The sequence below is a fragment of the Pyrus communis genome, chromosome 9, assembly GCF_041283825.1.
Source record: "Pyrus communis isolate YQ-2024b chromosome 9, ASM4128382v1, whole genome shotgun sequence".
Classification (NCBI taxonomy): Eukaryota; Viridiplantae; Streptophyta; class Magnoliopsida; order Rosales; family Rosaceae; genus Pyrus; species Pyrus communis.
Window position 1 is genome coordinate 9170212 of NC_142573.1, and position 10907 is coordinate 9181118.

Consider the following 10907-nt stretch of genomic DNA (forward strand, 5'->3'; position numbering starts at 1 on the left):
TTGCCTAGGCCGCCTAGACCCCCGCCTAGCCACCTAGGTGCTAGGCGCTAGCTCGTTGTCCGACTAGCGCCTTGTGTTTTTTAGAACCTGGGTCTGCAATAAACTTACCAGCAGTAGCAAACTGATCTCTAATGGATTTTAACCTCATAAGTATCTGTATCTCCCATTTTCTGGATAGTGTGCAATTCAGTCTTCAGATGATTAACTCCAGTCTTGGATACTTGACGGAGGAAAGTTTCTCACACTCAACCTTGATCAGGTTTCTGGGTCTGGTTTCAAATCTAAGAATGAGTATTTATTTGGAAGAATTGACATGCAAATCAAGTTGGTGTCTGGAAACTCAGCTGGAACTGTCACTACCTATTATGTAAGTACTCTCAATCCTTACTGTAAAGATTTTAGAGAGACAGACTAATTGGCCACTGCTAATGAACACGGATATTGGCCCTAATTTAAACTCTTCCATTGTTGATGTAGTCTCAATTTTATTGTTCCATTTTTGTTATATATGCAATTGCATTGCTAATTTTTGAAACAAAAATGCATATATATGCAATTATCTTCTGAAGGTTTGACTCATGACGAGATTGACTTTGAGTTTTTGGGTAATTCAACTGGTGAACCCTACACTCTCCATACGAATGTTGTTGGAAACCCCAGTCCCACATCGGACAGAGGGAGAAGAGAAGAATGCTTTAAATAGAAATACCCCTCTCTAATTAACACCGAGGCCTTTTGTGATAAAACCCCACACCTGAGGATTGTGCAGATGGTTAAGTGGGGACAATATCGGTGTTGTTGGAGTGGGCCCTCGGCCCGTCGACCTGAAAATTTCCACTTGGTATCAGAGCCAGGGGACGGGCCCGTACTGCCACATGATTGGGTGGGTCCCCATTGGCCCCGCGTGATTGTCCACGTAGGCCAAAGATGCCACGTGATTGGGTGGGTCCCCATTGGCCCCGAGTGATTGGGTGAGTCCCGACATGGCTCCACGTAGTTGCCGATGTGTGGAAATTCACGTGTGACCCATAAGTGGGGTCTCACGTGCGGGGGAGTGTTGGAACCCCCAGTCCCACATCGGACAGAGGGAGAAGAGAAGAGTGCTTTAAATAGAAATACCCCTCTCTAATTAACACCGAGGCCTTTTGTGATAAAACCCCACACCTGAGGATTGTGCAGGTGGTTAAGTGGGGACAGTATCGGTGTTGTTGGAGTGGGCCCTCGGCCCGTCGACCTGAAAATTTCCACAAATGTGTTCAGCCAAGGAAAAGGGAACAGATAACAACAGTTCCATCTTTGGTTTGATCCAACAAAGACCTTCCACACCTATTCAATTGTCTGGAACAGCCAAAACATTATGTAAGTGCATACACCCACAACTAACTAATTTTTTTAGGTCAGATGTCACCAATTATATAAACCACTTTCTAATGCATGCATGTGAAATGTTATGCAGATTCTTGGTGGACAGCATTCCAATCAGAGTGTTCAACAATTTGGAATCAGCCGGAGTCCCATTCCCTAAAACCCAGCCCATGAGGGTTTACTCAAGTCTTTGGAATGCCGACGACTGGGCAACAAGAGGTGGCCTTGTCAAGACTAACTGGACTCTAGCTCCTTTCACTGCCTCTTACAGAAATTTTAAAGCCGATGCTTGTATAGCTGGATCATCATCCTCATGTGCCTCAACCATACCTACTAATCCATTGACAGAGCAGAGTGCATGGAAAAGTCAAGGGATTGATGCCGCAGGCCGAAAAAGACTTCGTTGGGTGCAACAAAAGTTCATGATCTACAACTACTGCTCTGATCTTAAACGCTTCCCAGAAGGCCTTCCAGCTGAATGCAAGCGATCCAGATTCTAATTTGGAAGCAAGACTATAAATCCAGATGATCATATATCCTCTCTTCTCAAGTGCAGCATTCATTTTCTTGCATCACCAATTCCTTTATTATATATTTGTATTCTTTTATTCGTTTTTTTATTCCCCCATGGTCCGTGTATTCTTGAACTGAATTGAGTTTTAGAATCATAGCCTTTATGATTACCAAATGATTAGTCCAATTTGTTCAACATCACCAGCACTCCATATGTTTGAAAGCAGCATCAATGTGGAAAACTTGTGCTTGTTTAGCTCTCTAATTCATAGCTAATTTTGATACGACTAGCACTCCGAGATTTTGATATCAATAGACTATGGTGAACACATAAATACCATAACGAAAACAATCAACCAAACACAAAGCAAATAAAATTTTGATCTGTGCTACAATAAAGAAACGGGGGCAACTCAGAAGATAGCATGTTGAAGAAAATAGATCCCTTGTGTAGTTCTCACACACCAGCAGGGCTACTATATAATTTGTATTGAACTTTATATAGAGTAGGAAGATAAGGTTGATCTAATTCAGATGACTAGTCCTTCCTAGTTGAAGTTTATATTGTGTCAAATGACATACGCGCCGTGTGAAATGTAAAATAATTGCGGTTCTTCACATTTTCTCTTATTTATTATTTAGAACTCTTCTTATCTTGACTACTATTAACTAGAACAACTTCAAAACTTAATATATTTTCTTTCGCCTGTACATGTATGTAAAAACTAAATGAAAAAAAGCATTGTGAATTTGATAGAAAGAAAGGTTTGCTTACTTGTGAGGAAAGACTAGCTAATAAGCGAACAAACAAGAGCTCCTACCTAAGAACTCCAACGAGAAAATGGGAAATTTTAAGAAATCCCTCCCTTGTCACGAGTAGCTACTGCATAGTGAAAATCCCACTCGAGTGACTCTCAAGGTGCACGACCAAATTTAAATTTGTTATGCGGGTTTTGGGTGGTTTTTCAAGGTTTTCTTATTGTTTACAAATAGGACTTTGGAATGGTTATTAAACATAAATAAAATCATAAGGGAGGCACTTGATGCAGGACGGAAGCGAAACTAGAAGAAACTACGTATTCAACTAGGAATGCCTTGAATCGGCAATGAAAAACACTCTGAATAAAAGAAACTTATGAGAAAGTGTTGACTGATGGCTGAGAATTGAGAAGGGGCGTTTGTTGTATCGGACTGTCTCGAACTGGATTAGTTTCATGGATTAAGCTGGATTGGCTTAGACTAGACTAAGCTGGACTAACTTAGTGAAGCGTTTGGTGCAGTGTCAGATTAACAAGTAGGATAATGAAAATAATATTGTAGTTTATTGTCGAAATTAATTTATTATTAATTTCTTCACATAATCTCTCTCTCAGCTTCCTTTCTCGATCTCGAGTCCACCAGCAAGCTGCTCCACTTCCCTCATTAGCTTCACAATTTCACCATCTCTCTACTTATCGCCTTCTCAATCTCAAACTTTATCTCACATCATTTGCTCCATCTGGGTCAGAACAAAAACACCACAAACACTCTTCTTCAACTCTAACCCAACATTTTCCTTGCTCTACTCACTCAACTCGCTCACAAGCGGCTCAATCTCCACAGCGGAACCGACTCAGCTCGGACTCCAAATCTGCCTTGCCCTGCACCAGCGACTCCACCTGCTGTTAGCGGTCCTTGGTTTCCTTAAGCAGCAGAGAATTCAACGACTTGAGGTTCTGGAGCTTCTCAGATGGCTCGTCCATGGCGGTGGTGGAAGCAGGAAATATGAGATTGGGGATTTTTTGCGGGTGATGGTTGGTGGGGGGAAATATGAGATGGGGGATTTTTTGTAGTTGATGTTGGTGGTGGGAAATATGAGATTCGAGATTTTAGAGGATGATGACTATGGCGAAGCGAAGCAGCTTGCTAGGGATAGTCTGCAGATCTTAATTAAATCCCATCGAAATCCAAAATTAAGAAGCCCAAAACTCATAGAGGGGCTCACAGGGAGGAGGAAGAAGCCGGTCTTAGCAAGTCCCATGGTTTGCGAAGGGCCTCGCTAAGAACCGTTAAGGAGGCCTCTAGTCCACACGAGTCCCCCTTAGTCCCACTTAACTTAGTCCCAACACCTATCAAACATGGAACTGTAGTCCAGTCCAGTCCAGTCCCATTTAATGAGGCCAAACAAACGCACCCTAAGGGTATAAACCACCCTTAATTATAAAGCTTATGATACATAAATGCATGTGTGGTACAGCACATAAACGTGCAGTTCCCTTCTCCTAGACCTCCATGTTTGAAGAAATTGTTGTCACCCAATGTTCGATCTTAATCCAATTGTAGGTGTTCATTTAACTTTGTTGATGTACTTTTTCTCCACCATTGTATTAGATCGAACAGTGGTGACCACAATTTTCATGGACCATAGGGTCTAGGTGAACACAAGACAAGACGCACGCTTGTTGTCTAACCTCTATAAATTTTTGTCTTCATGTATGTTTACTCTGTGTTTGGTTGATTGTTTGTGTGTTCCTTATAGTCCATAGATAACAATATTCTGTTAAAAAAGTGTTCGTACAACAGAAAGAACTAGTCCTGTCATATTTAGCTATATATGAATAATGAATATAAGAAAGCTAAACAACTACAAGTTTTCCACATTGATGCTGTTGTCAAAGGATTACTGTTCTTGTTGAAGAAATTAGACAATTATCATTTGGTAAGTATAAATTATTTGATTCAAGAACTCAATTCAGTTCAAGAACGCACAGACTATGGTGATATGAAGTTCATTTGCTCAATGAATGAAAGAATAATATTTAATAAATGAATTTGGAATACAAATAAATGAATTAATATGCTGTGTAAGAGCAACCATATAAGCTCTATAATAAACTAGCCAAGAACATAAGATTTAACTAACTAAATCACAATCATCACTCCAAATATTCTGTATATGCAAATACTGAAGCAATATCTGCAATACATACCAGCAAAACTGTTTGCCGAAGTCTTTCCCGTGTTGTCCTCCGCACTAGGAACCGTGAAGCATAAGCCTTCGCCCAATCCCCACGGCACAACTCCTGGCTTGGAACGGGCGGGTCAGAATAGAGCCACGACGGAGCCGACCCGATGAGACCGAACCAACGTTCCAACACTTTGATGTCCCCACTCGGGTTACAAGCTTGTGTTAATAAGCTAGACATGCATCGGCAACAACACACTCATGTTCTTTAGGGCATTGATCAAGAAGAATAGTGCTAGACACCATTTCATAACTATGTTCAACAAATTAGGATTAAGAGCCATTAGAGAAATCTACACACAACCATCTCCTCTCTGCAAAACTAAATGCTCTCCAAGTTATAGGTAATTGGAACAATAAGAGCGTATATTTGTGAGAGCAGGGGCTTGTGGTTTTTATACTACAACATCTGGATTACCCTATAATAATCCTACAAGGAATACAATACCAAATCCTTGTACAAGTATGAGTTCTATTCTCAAGCCAACAGTAGAGTTTCAATCCAAACCAAAGTTGAATTAACTCTTATAAACACATTAAGACCTCTTTATACCAATCTGAAATAACAATGATTATTACTAAACTGTGAGAATCACACTCATACTCTAACATTCTCCCACTTGAGTATGATTCACAATAGTAAATAATCATCTCAAATTCAAAATAAAGGTGATCACATAAGTCATTCATCAACACACTAGTACATAGACACAACCAGCTTACATAAACCAAAACAATGGATTTATAATTGCCTCTGCAACACAAAATACAGATTTAACTTACAAATCACAATGTCCAGTTCATGTTCATAGCAATGTATCTAAGCTCAAGAGTAAACCAAGATGTCTACTCCCACTCATATAGCCCAAAATAAAAAATACCAACATTCTTGACAGTAGGCTCTTAAAATTATTCATAATTGTATGAATAGCACAGTTATATCAATCAACAGTTTTATCATATCACCAAATCTTTTGGATAACAAAAACTTAACCTCACATACAACTTACCTATGCATTTTAAAGTATTGAACTTAAGAATCTTTTCTGTTACATCACAGAATTAACTCAAAAGTCACAACATACTTAATTTGCACTTTGTAATTATGTGAACCAATATAGCAAAACCAAACCAATTTGCTCCCACTTATCTAGGCCATACTTAACACAAACAAGTTAAGTATAAGTTAATATCAACTGTATTAACTATCAGTCATTGCAATACACTGAATGTCTTATCAATGTGATCAATTGCCGTAACCAATATGCAAACAGATTCCATGATCACATTCATCTAATTTGTATTTACAACAATGTGATTTTACTTGACTAGAACAAACACATAAATTGGTTTGCTCCCACTATATCAAGTTAAGTTTAGTTCCAGCAAATAGCACTAAACTTCTCATTACTTAAACAAATTAAGTAACATAAATAATTCAACCAATTGCTTCAATAATACCATAAACTGGTTTTTAAGCATCCATATGAATTATAATGGCTGGCCTAAATAGCCTTATGCTTACATTTGAATATATGATTCTCCCACTTAAGCATAAGCAGAATATACTGCACAACCGATAAAGAAACCGGAGATATGAACCAATTGGTTCCCGATTCCTTACCTATTGCATAATCTCAGTTTAGTCATATACACCTAAACCATTATGCAAAACAGTCTATGTATCAAAAGATAGTCACAATCCATTCGGAAAAACTTATCTCACATAAACCCAAAATCACCAGTTTCAACAATGATCAAAATCAGAATAGCAAGCACAATATTTTTGCATTCAATTTGATCTTAACTAGTTCAATATCTAGTTCAATATCCATCGAGCAAGATCAACCAAAATTTGATAATGTCTGGATATATATCACAACAATATGTCTTGATTAAAACGAGATAATCAAGACCACTTATTTCATCTGGAGTACTCGAAGTTCATCTTCCTCCCTATTTGTGATTTCAACCAAAATATACTAGCGGAAGCATGCATCATGAAATCACAAATATACATATACAATAAGCATGCATCGATATATATATATATATATATATATATATATATATATATATATAATAAGATTAGTCGACAATAATCCAAATTAAAAATATTCATGCCTTTAATTCATTGTCAACACCATCATCAATTATATACAGATTCGTAAGCAAGTCCTTGGAGAAAATAATGATAGCCGCACATCATTAATCTTATGAATTTCCAATAAGATGACAAAATAATTATTTGCTTTCCGATTCATAATAGAATATATATTTTGTAAATGGCTAAAAGTTTATTGTCACAAGACTCATTATAGGCGGTCAATAAAACATCTACCTTATATATTCATCTGTTCATATATTTTCTTGTATGCATGCGTGCATCAATATGCAGAGAAACTTTTGCAAGTTCTATTTGATATAGATAAAACCGCATGCGCATAATTACAACGTCTATGCACGAATGCTATCTCCATACATATACAGATTTCATTCAAATATGCTATTATGTATAAATCACAAAGCAATTGGTATCCATTTTATATATGCATTTGTATTTATTTCTATATAATACATGCCGACTTGCATATGATATGCAGTCAAATCCATTCCAACCCAAACTTGATATAAATCAAACCAATTGAAAATCAGGAATTGACAATACGATGTGCAAGTGCTGCTCCCCGCAATTAAATACATCGTGATTCCCAACATCTCACGTAAATCACAAGTTGGCATCTATAGGGATTTCGAGTATAATCATGACTTCACAATATATATATATATATATATATATATATATATATATATATATATATATATATATATATAAACAAACAAGCATACTCGAAATAGCAAAAGCCCTAATTCATTATGCTCCAACTCTTTGTACTATAATCACGCATATAGGAGAACAATTAATCATGCATGAAACAGTGAACTAAGTTACCTGAATGCATCATTGGACCCGTGTTCGTCAACCCGATTGCAATTCCTCGGTTCCAAATCAACGAAACAAATTATCCATCAATGCTCGAGACTCATCCATGCGGATTGCCATCACTCCCAATTCCGATGGACCTCGTACCATTGCAAATTATCGAAGTAAATTGCCATTGTTACAGACGCGCCGACCCAAAATTATCGTCAAAGTGACGGCCAGAATCCATCGACACAAATTCCCATAAAAAAGACAAACCATGAACGTTAATATCTCTTAGACAAACAAAAACTTATTAATGTCATCAAACCAAGATTTCATCTTTCTTTTATCTTACTAATATTTGGTCTGTACAAGGCATATTTTATGCACATCTTTATTCATATAAAGGATCAAGAAACCACAATTACCTCAATCTTCAGACATCATAATGAACACAGCGGAAGCAATAATTCTCAAAATTAGAACTATGATGTTTAAGATAAATGTTTTTGCTAAATCTCTTTATTGATCTCCAAAGAAGCAAGCAAGAATAAGTTCACCCTTTCCCAGATTGAAGAACACGAGTTTCTCCCCTATTGAATCGATAATGGTAAAAAAAAAAAAATTTAAATAATAAATCCCTAGTTTTTCTTTTACGTTGCCATGGTCAGAAATAAAAACAAAAGGGTATTACTAAAACGACGTCGTATTATCATCGTTCTATAAAACCAATAAACAAACTTATTCTTTAACTTAATTCGCAATTAGTTTTGCAGATTGAAGGACCAGTGATTGAACTTAATTGAAAAATCCATTGGCTCTGATACCACATGTAAGAGCAACCATATAAGCTCTATAATAAACTAGCCAAGAACATAAGATTTAACTAACTAAATCACAATCATCACTCCAAATATTCTGTATATGCAAATACTGAAGCAATATCTGCAATACATACCAGCAAAACTGTTTGCCGAAGTCTTTCCCGTGTTGTCCTCCGCACTAGGAACCGTGAAGCATAAGCCTTCGCCCAATCCCCACGGCACAACTCCTGGCTTGGAACGGGCGGGTCAGAATAGAGCCACGACGGAGCCGACCCGATGAGACCGAACCAACGTTCCAACACTTTGATGTCCCCACTCGGGTTACAAGCTTGTGTTAATAAGCTAGACATGCATCGGCAGCAACACACTCATGTTCTTTAGGGCATTGATCAAGAAGAATAGTGCTAGACACCATTTCATAACTATGTTCAACAAATTAGGATTAAGAGCCATTAGAGAAATCTACACACAACCATCTCCTCTCTGCAAAACTCAATGCTCTCCAAGTTATAGGTAATTGGAACAATAAGAGCGTATATTTGTGAGAGCAGGGGCTTGTGGTTTTTATACTACAACATCTGGATTACCCTATAATAATCCTACAAGGAATACAATACCAAATCCTTGTACAAGTATGAGTTCTATTCTCAAGCCAACAGTAGAGTTTCAATCCAAACCAAAGTTGAATTAACTCTTATAAACACATTAAGACCTCTTTATACCAATCTGAAATAACAATGATTATTACTAAACTGTGAGAATCACACTCATACTCTAACATGCTGCACATGAGACGAGCGGATATATGATCATCTGGGTTTCTCGTCTCACTTTCAAACTAGAACCTCGATCGCTTGCATTCAGCTGGGAGGCCTTGTGGGAAGCGTTTAAGATCAGAGCAGTAGTTGTAAACCATGAACTTGTGTTGCACCCAACGAAGCCTGTTTCGGCCTGCGGCATCAAGCCCTTGAGTTTTCCATGCACTCTGCTCTGTCAATGAATTAGTAGATGCAGTGGAGGCACAGGAGGATGGTGAGCTAGCAGTACAAGCATTGGCCTTGAAGTTTCTGTAAGAGGCGGTGAAAGGAGCTTGAGTCCAGTCAGTCTTGACAAGGCCACCTCTTGTTGCCCAGTCATCTGCATTCCACAAACTTGAATAAATCCTCATGGGCTGGTTTTTAGGGAATGGGACTCCAGCTGATTCCAAGTTGTTGAACACTCTGATTGGAATGTTATCCACCAAGAATCTGCATAAAATTTGCACACGCATGTATTAGAAAGTGTTTGCAAATAACTGGTGATACTCTCCACACGCCCCCTTGTGTGTGACATGGATTCTGACCTAAAGAAATTAGTTAAAGATGAAGGCATGCATGTAGTACTTACATAATGCGCTGCGAGTTCCAAACAATGGAGTATGTGTGGAAGGTTTTTGTGGGGTCAAACCAAAGCTGGAATTGTTGTTCTCTGTTCCCTTTTCCTTGGCTGAAGACATTGGTATGGAGAGTGTAGGGTTCACCAGTTGAGTTGCCCAAAAACTCGAAATCAATCTCGTCGTGGGTTGGACCTTCAGAAGATAACTGAAAATATGCAATTTGTTTAACAAATTAGCAATGCAATTATGGAATATATATTTAGAATTAAAGGTTATAATTACGAGGGCAGTACTAGTACTTACATAGTAGGCAGTAACGGTTCCAGCTCAGTTGCCGGAGACGAGCTTGATCTGCATGTCAATCCTTCCAAATAAGTACTCATTCTTGGACTTGAAGCCAGACCCAGAGGCCTTATCAAGGTTGAGTGTGAGAAGCTGTCCTCCATTGAGTATCTTGGCACGTCCGTCGCCAAATGTAATGTCAAAGTCTTGAAAGAAATTACCAGCTGAGGCAGTCATGGCCATTAAAGAAGTTGTGAACAGAGAAAGAAGAAACACCATATTCATTGGTACCTTACAAGAAGACATTCTAATAATTTGGTGAAAATCGCGCAGAGAGAGAGAGAGAGAGAGAGAGAGATGATATTGTGAAGAAGTTGTTTTGATGGTGTAATTCAAGTTTTAATGTCCTATATATATATATATGCGTGTGTGTGTGTGGTGGGAGACCTTATGCCGCGTTGAACAAAAAGAGCAGCTGGCGGCTGATTCGGTATGCGAACTTTATTTGATTTTGCGTTCGGTGGTGCCCAACTTCAGAGCTGGACACAGGTTTGCAATTTCTGTCTGACTAAGGTAGGCAGGAAGCAGCATACGAAAACGGTCAGGTTTATATGATAG

The 10907-nt window shown here is 38.3% G+C and overlaps 2 pseudogenes across 1 annotated transcript; one reads left to right on the forward strand and one right to left on the reverse strand.

The window, feature by feature from the left end:
* The first annotated feature begins 205 nt into the window (after positions 1-205).
* On the forward strand, positions 206-1985 carry LOC137740510 (putative xyloglucan endotransglucosylase/hydrolase protein 16; annotated as a pseudogene).
* A 7428-nt stretch (positions 1986-9413) lies between these two features.
* Positions 9414-10667, reverse strand: LOC148694193 (xyloglucan endotransglucosylase protein 1-like; annotated as a pseudogene). Its single transcript, XR_015966890.1, has 3 exons — positions 10311-10667; positions 10019-10212; positions 9414-9879 (listed from the first exon to the last, which is right to left on the reverse strand). The product of XR_015966890.1 is annotated as a xyloglucan endotransglucosylase protein 1-like (transcript).
* Positions 10668-10907: the final 240 nt, after the last annotated feature.